We start from the raw sequence: 8,205 nt of genomic DNA, 5'->3' as shown, positions 1-8,205 counted from the left end.
GTTAGGTGGAAAGGATCAGCCTTCCATCATGATCACATACATCTACTGACTGTAAAGGGAGTATGGAACAACTACAACCCTAATTGAGGCTCAGTCAAAACAGGGGAAAAGGATGTAATTCTCCATGAAAATCACCATTTGTTGCTAACAAGGATTTTCAGACCTGGAACAAGCTTTGCCAAAACATAAAAAGAAAAAAAAATTTAAAAAAAACCCCATCATATATACTCATTAACATGGCTGTTACTCTGAGTAGTCTCTGAATTTGTACATAATAATTTGAAATAATTTTATTTTTATCTATGGAACTTTGGAATTCATATTGAGAAAAACTTGAACTTACCAGAGTACCAAGTGGGACTTGGTACATTGTAGCTTGCTACAAGCTACATTTCTTGCTCCTTTTATAAACATTAAGGTAAGCAAACACAGATGGCAGCTTCATTTTAATCCAGTTTAGTTCTAAATGTTAAAAACCATTCACGAAATCTTGACCTCAAAAATTAAAATCTGTTGTTTTTCTCAGCTCTGATTTCTGATCACTAATACAAGACTCATAAGACTTGCATGTTTTGGGATATTTGTAAGAAAGAAAAATTCATCAACATTAAAGAAAGAGCATACATCAACATTAAAGAGATCTTCAGCAGATCTTATAAAATATTTTTTAATGCACGCTACAACAGTTCTTGGTATTAACAACTGATAAGAAGGATGAAATTCCTGTCACCCAATTTCAGCTGCTTCACAGTTTAATGGCTTATTAAAGCTAGAAATATAGGATTCCTGTAATATCAACACAGAGAAAGAATCCCACATAAATAAAACAAAACCAAGTGCACTTGGGAGCACACAAGCTTTAGAGGAGCATAGGTGACTAGTCACCTGATTTTTGATGGATAAAATCAGGTGAAATGAACCCTTTTCTGTCATTCTCCCCAACCAGATTTCAAATGTTAGCAATTTCTGTGAATCCTGTATTTCTTTCACCAGTATGGTAGGCAGCAGTATTGGTTTAGGAATTACAGCCTTTAAGAAGCTGCTAGAATAAACTCAGGGATTGGTTTAGTGGCTGACAGAGACAAGGAGAGAACAACATGTTCATCTGGAGAACAGGAATTTCTACATCAGTGGTGGTGTTAACATGCTAACCACATGCCTCTGAAAGTCTAGCTCAAGTAGACGTATTTCACAACTACCTCATAATATATATCTGAGCACACTTTTCTGAGACAGATTGGACAGCACAAACTTATAAGAAATAATGCAAATACTCTTCCTGAAACCAGCAGCAGTAGTAATGTCAACAAATGCTCACTAAAATAAGTAATCCAGTGTGATACTTGAAGGTTGCCACCTATCAGTCAGAGCTCCTGAAAAAGGCAAGGTTGAGCATTTAGTGTTCCTTCAGTTTCCATGGTTATTTCAAGGTCTGTAAATGACCTCTCTAGAGAAATTAAATTAAGCATAGAATTTTTTTTAAAATACAGCAAGCACCATGCTTCAGAAAATAATTGTACTCTCTGTAATTTCATTCAATACTAATATTCTTATACACACATAACAGATATATAAATTATTTCATTGACATCCTGCTCCCTGGCATTTAGAATGAATATTTTATTAGTAATCACCCAAATACAATATACCAGGACTCCCAGTGAACTTGTGCTACACTGGAATGTACCAATAATGTTCGAAAATTCCTTACTGTTATTCCTCTCTATTCATTAACACTGCCACCAGTACAACCTCACCCACCCTATTGCACACAGGAGAATTGACCATGTTGCTAACAAAAGAACTGCTTCAGGATAGAAGCAAAAACAGAAGATAAACTGTTCCCCTTCAAAAATGCCAAAAAAATTACAGTCTTTCGCATGTCTGCGGATGTTTTCTATGTTTATTTTCTCCTCTCATTAAGGATGTTGTTCTTTATTATTAATTAAATGAAAAACATCCACAGCCAGTGATTGAATTACCCCAAAGTACCTGCTTAAAAAGATCGATATTGATCAAACTAAAGGGTAGAAAGTACCACTACTCTTCTTAATGTAAGTGATTTGGCTCAAGGAAGGTTTTGATCAAATTAAGTGGAGGATCTAATTAACCTGTGATTAAATTAAGTGGAGGGCAAGCTGTATAGGCATAAATCCCATACACATTGAGATGAAACTAATAGCAATGCACATATTTACAGAGGCTGCCAGGGGAAAGCATGCAATAAATCCAGCAAAGAAAAAAAAGGTCACAGAAAAAAAAGGGAAAATAAAGCATGAGGGGATTAGAATACAAAAAGAAGATAAAGACAGGCACAGATAATGATTACCATTGGAATAACATCAGCCAAACCTGGGAGATTAAAAATTGTGAATATACTAGAACATAATAAAAAATCTTCCAGATTAAAAATCTAAAGCAGTGCAAAACTCAGTGATTCATATTGAAATAGAATTCCAGAAGCTACTAAACAGACTCTTGTACAAGGTCACATTACATCTGTCAGTAGTTTGTACCTCACGGGCAGTGTAATGGGAACAGTAGTAGGGACAACTTGCCAATTCACAACATAGGCACATGCCATTCCTCCATGCAGAAGACCACTGCTCTTTGAGAACCTGGATGTTTATGGCTCTACACTCACTGAAGAGCCTTTTGCAACAATTCAAACAGTCAGATATCCTTCCTTACATGACCCATTGTCTTATAAGAGGCCACTACCTTATTTCTGTCTCACAGCTCTGAATAGTATGACTTGAACTGCTCCTGAAGAAGCCTGCACATTTTTCACCCACTGCCAAAATCCTATTACAGCAAGGCTGAAACAATAGTAGTCAGAGCTCTTTGTGACTCCACACTACCCAATTCTGCAACAAAATTATATGTCTTCAAAACAACTGGCTTCAAAATTAGCACTCCATTTAAAAGAATGAGGAAATCTTGAGCTGGATGCCAAGACAGGCAGAAATCCCAACAGTTGATTGTCTTTATCTCATGAAGACTTGCCTTTTTTCTGAAGTTTTAGAGAAAAATTGTTGACATTGTGCAGCTTCAAAAAAATAATGTCTATGTACATCTTTCACTCTTATTAGACCATAACAATGCATTAATCTTGAGCGACCTCAGATGATATTTTGAAATGCTGCTAGTTCTCCCTGTCTCCAATCTGAGGCACTTACACAGACTTTGTTTAAGCATTGTTGATACCCTTGATATATTTAAAAAAACATGGAAAAAGAAATTGGTTACAAATTCTTCAAAAGCAATGCATACAAACAATAACATGGCATTATAGAATAATAGATGGCAGTATAGAATAATTAAAGGCATTATAGAATTTCTGAATTTCTGCCAGCTACTTGCTAGCTGCAGAAGATTACATAATAGCACCATTCCAAATGTACCAGTTCCATTTCACCAAGGCAGTGGTGGAGACAATTTTTTTCAAGACAAAATTCTCCAATAGTTGTCTGTTCTTGCAAGACAAATATTGACTTCCTGGAAGTGCAAGACAATCATCTAGAAGATACAAGCCCCATAGTATTTCAGGGCTCAATGATTATCCATGAGACACCTCTGTGTCTTCTTGAAGCCTACCTGTTCAAAGACCATAGGCAATTACCTTGGTATCCAATTTTATGTAGCAACTCTACCTCCACATCTATTTGCAATTTTCCACAGTTTTGAGGCCTTGTAAAAATAAAACAGACAGCAATTTCTGAGAAACAGAAAAATAAAGCACATAAAGCTAAAACCCAGCTAGCCAGCATCACTGCCAAACCTGAAAACCTGACATATTTTTCAATGTTCCTGTAACACATTAATATGAATTTTTGGTTACATTTAGTGCATAGAGATGATTTCTAGTTTAAGCCAGTAGACAGTAACAGTAGCCAGTAACAGGCAGATTTTTTTTCTTCCTTTTTCAGCCAAAGATATTTATTTCTACACAAATAGCCTCCATTTTGCAATCAATAGCAGCACTGAACAATTGCATTGGAAATCATAGTGTATAATCAACTCCAAGGCTCAAACAGAAGAATACCTATTGTTCTTTTCTGAGCAGACAAATTGAGATCTCTGTTATCTCTTAAGTATCAACAATTATGCAGCGAAGATATTAATTTTCCTTTACCAGGCATGGAATTATACATCTGGCCGCTGTCAGCTGTTTTATGCTACTGGAGCAATGAATTAACCTTGCCCCATGTTGGCAACTATGTAAAACTAAATATTATATCAAGAGCATGCCTTTCCTAACTCAGGTGATTTCAAAAACTTTGCATCATAAAACCTTTTAAAGCAGTTTGATCTTCTTTATGTATGAAGTAACCTAATTTTTTTATACAGTACCTCTTCATTTCTGTACATCTAATAGTAACAATAACTTAACACAAAGTGTAATAATATTTTTCACTTCATCTCATGTGGGTTGCAGAACTTGTTGCAGCATCTTCAGTCCCCTTTGACAGTTCTGTTGGTTTCTTCTTTATAATTCATCATAACCCATCTAGGATTGACGGGTACCTTGCCAACAATCAGGAACACTGGAAGTTCCCACAAAGACCTCTGTTTTTCCACTGCATTGCACATAATCATGGTTTCCATGACCTTCATGACATTTTGCCACATGCCCTGAGACAAGGAGGAAAACTAGATAACAAACCTAAGGAAATGGCTCAAACTAAAACTATTATTTATCTGTGTTCTCATGACAGCCATAGATTAATGGACACACAAATTCTCTATTTAGCTTTTCAGACAGATTTTGTTCAGACCATTGAATCTTAACTCTTTGTTCCTCGGAACGTGCTCACTTTTCTGTTTAATTTCCAACTAAAGGGCATGCAGAAATGTTCTTGCAATTGCTTTGAGTTTATTCTCACTGAAAAAAAAACCCCAGGTGTTGATAGCTACTATAGGTCAACAAAGGGTACATTGGCTCCTTCAGTGGAGAGCAGTGCTTTGAAAATTTCTTATGCTTCTATTATTTCTTGTGTCTTACACAATTGTCTCCACCTGTGAAGAATAATCAGCCCCTTATCCTGCTACTTAGTGTTATACACATTTAACACTGTTAGACCTCAGTGCAAGTGATTCCATGTTTATTATGTAAGCAATTTGAACTCACCTTCCAGGTTTGGGTTTTTTTTCCCAAGTATTTATAAGCAGCTGTGTGAACTAGCAAGTTAACTGTACCTGTGGCACTCTAATTCTGCATACATAGTGCCTGTTTCTTAGGAGGCAGAAGGATTTTTGTGTGTGTGTGTTTCTTTCAACATCTTCTCAAGGAGGGGCTAAATAGAAGTCTAATTTTGATAAATAAGTATTCGCTCACTTAGCATGTCCCTAACCTAGTTCCCTTTTAAGAACAGTCTTTAATACAACGCTCCCACAGAATGCCTAATTTAGGAAAAAGGGTGAGGAATCAATACTGAGATAAAGCCTATGAATTCTTCTTCCCTCATCCTTGCTTAGAGGTAAAAAAGTTAAATATTTTTTCTGTATTAATAATTAATAAAGAATTTCAGCATATTTTTAAATTGAAAGTGACGGTCTTAAGCCAAAGGTTTCTCCTGGATTACAAACTTCTGCTGCTGCCCTCAGGAATGCTGATTTTGCCTTGAGTATCTGATCTTTCTCTGTTTTGGACAGAAAATTTCTGGCCAAATAAATCCTGCACTTCCTCTCTCCTTATCAGAAATGGCTTCCTTGCTCACCAGATGTCTGGACAATGGGAAGATTATTGGAGAACTACTCGCCTGAGATCCTATACCAGGGGTCCTGGATGCTTCTGCCAAACAGAAGGAGCAGATGCACGGAAAAGACTGTGGTCAAGGCACAAGTCCAGTGTGTTCTGGAGTTTTTGTTGCCTGCCATTCAGATTCTTCCACCAAGGAAATATGAGTTTTTTTCTCTTTTGGACTGTTAGATATAGCTAGATTTCCATGAGAATATTATCTGACTCAAATAAGATAATATTTCTGACATGAAGTGGAGAGGTAGTTCAGCTTCCCAAAAAATTACAGAAGTGTTTTCTATCACTTCATAATTGAATGATTTTTCTTTAAAGTTCACTCTCTAAAAACAAACAAGGTTCATTTTTCATGTACTGAACCTTTTTAATTTTTAAACTTGTTTTATGTATTGCAGAAATATAGTGGAAGTAATAAAAATTCCAGGTCTATTAGTAAAATCTTTGCAAAACTGTGAAAAATTACACTTAAGGGTAGGTCATCCCTAAGGGCTTCCAGAATAAAAATCCTTACTGCAGATTCCATAACCAATAAGGGTTTCTGCTTTGACATCTCTCTATAAATTACGTCCAAAAAAATGCTCTTAAATGAATTGTGAGTTTGAGACACCTAGGAAATCATTGCTGCCATGATAACTTTTACTAAGAAGCAGTAATTTTCCTAAAATTAGTAAATAAATTCAAACTATTACAGTACAAATTGATACAGAGGATAGTAAAATATTTTACTGAAGATTCCTTCTGTGCATTCTGTTTCAAGTCCTGGGCTATGTATTCCCCTTTTTTCTGAGGCAGAAGTCAATAGAAACTGCATATAAAGAACTAGGACAGTATACTGGCCTCTAAGGAGTCTGGATGCCCCAGGCAACCTGGAAATCATCCATCCTTCCTTGTTTTCAGTCTCTCACACAGCAGAGATACTAAATGTTACACAGATTTTAATATGCCGGTTCACACACGTCTCTAAAGAATATGGATATAATTGGCAATTGCCTAAGAAAAGAACTGAAACTAAAATACACCCAGACTCATAAAAAAACATGACGGAAAACTTCAAATATTTGTTTTACTTTCTAAACTTGCTCCTCAAGCAGAATTGTGCTAGATGCCAGACAGCATGGGACAAAGACCAAAAATCCTTTGTTTTAGGATTAAGTTTCATAAAAGGATTGCCTTTCACTCGCATCTCACTGAAGGACAAGGTGGACCCACAAGCAAGAGAGGTGTCTCCTCATTACTACACCTCCTGTGACCTGATTTAGCAAGCTGAGTGATTCATTTAATGCCTCTTTACTTGGCTAAGTGCCACACAGAAATACCTTAGCTGGTGTTTGAAGGACATGGTTTCTATGCCAGACACTTTGTTAGACAGAATGAGCACACTGGGTCATAGCAAAGGGTCACTTAGGCCACTGGCCTCTTTCAGGTAGTGGTCAGCAGCATAAGCCCAGGAAACATCAGAGGCACATAAGTATTTCAGGTCCAGAATAAACTCTCATTCACCAGTGAACTAAGGGTCAGGACTTTAAAGCCAGTGTGGCATCTTTGCCTGCCACACTTCTCTGTAATCTTTTATCCCAGGAGTTTGTGCAGCTGTTTTTCAAGTTAGCACAAAGCTGAGAATCCAGGGACATTGTGGCATGAAGAACACTGTGCTAATCATAATCTTTCTTCACACAGAAATAAAAGTAAAATATCCTTTGACCATATGCATAAAGAGACCTAGTGTAGGAGGCAGTTGGATATGAAGTTCCTGAAATGACTGTTATCATATCTGCTGTTCTAAAGTAAATATTTTTATGTGTCACTACAAAAGACAAAAGGACAGAGAGGGCTGAGAACTCTTGTCCACAGGAGGAAAGCAAGTTCACATCTTAAAAGGTGAGTTTGTCTGTTTTGTTTGTAGAGTCAGAACTGTGGTCACAAACACATTTCACCATTTCTACAGTTCAAAGCTAGAGTACAGCAACATCAAATTAAAACCAGAGAAATTAAAAATAGTTTCATTTAAACCTAATTATATCATTAAATACAATTTTTTATATTACACAAAAGGTTAATATCATAGCAACTTATTTAAAGAATTTCTTCAAGCCTCATCAGGAAAGTTAATAATTTAGATACCATATGAAGTATAAGAAAAATCCCTGTGATACATTTGTCTGTATAAAATAGCAGTTTTCAAGGTTATTATTTTCATATGTCTTAATAGAGGTGAGTGCTGGTAACTGGAAAACTAAATATACTTTGAGATTTATGAATTCAGTAATTGCATTTCGGGAGCTAATTAAAAGCAAAGCCAAGAAGAATATTTCAGAAGGGGATAAAAAAGGTGTCTTCTGAATACACAAGTATGTGTAATATATAGTACACATATAGTACTACTATTTAGAGTTTCTCTGCCTGCTGCCTGAGGAGATGTACACGCAGACCTCCTACATGCAATGGAT

This window comes from Melospiza melodia, chromosome 3 (genome assembly GCF_035770615.1).
Source record: "Melospiza melodia melodia isolate bMelMel2 chromosome 3, bMelMel2.pri, whole genome shotgun sequence".
Lineage (NCBI taxonomy): Eukaryota > Metazoa > Chordata > Aves > Passeriformes > Passerellidae > Melospiza > Melospiza melodia.
Note: the sequence above shows the minus strand (reverse complement) of the source record.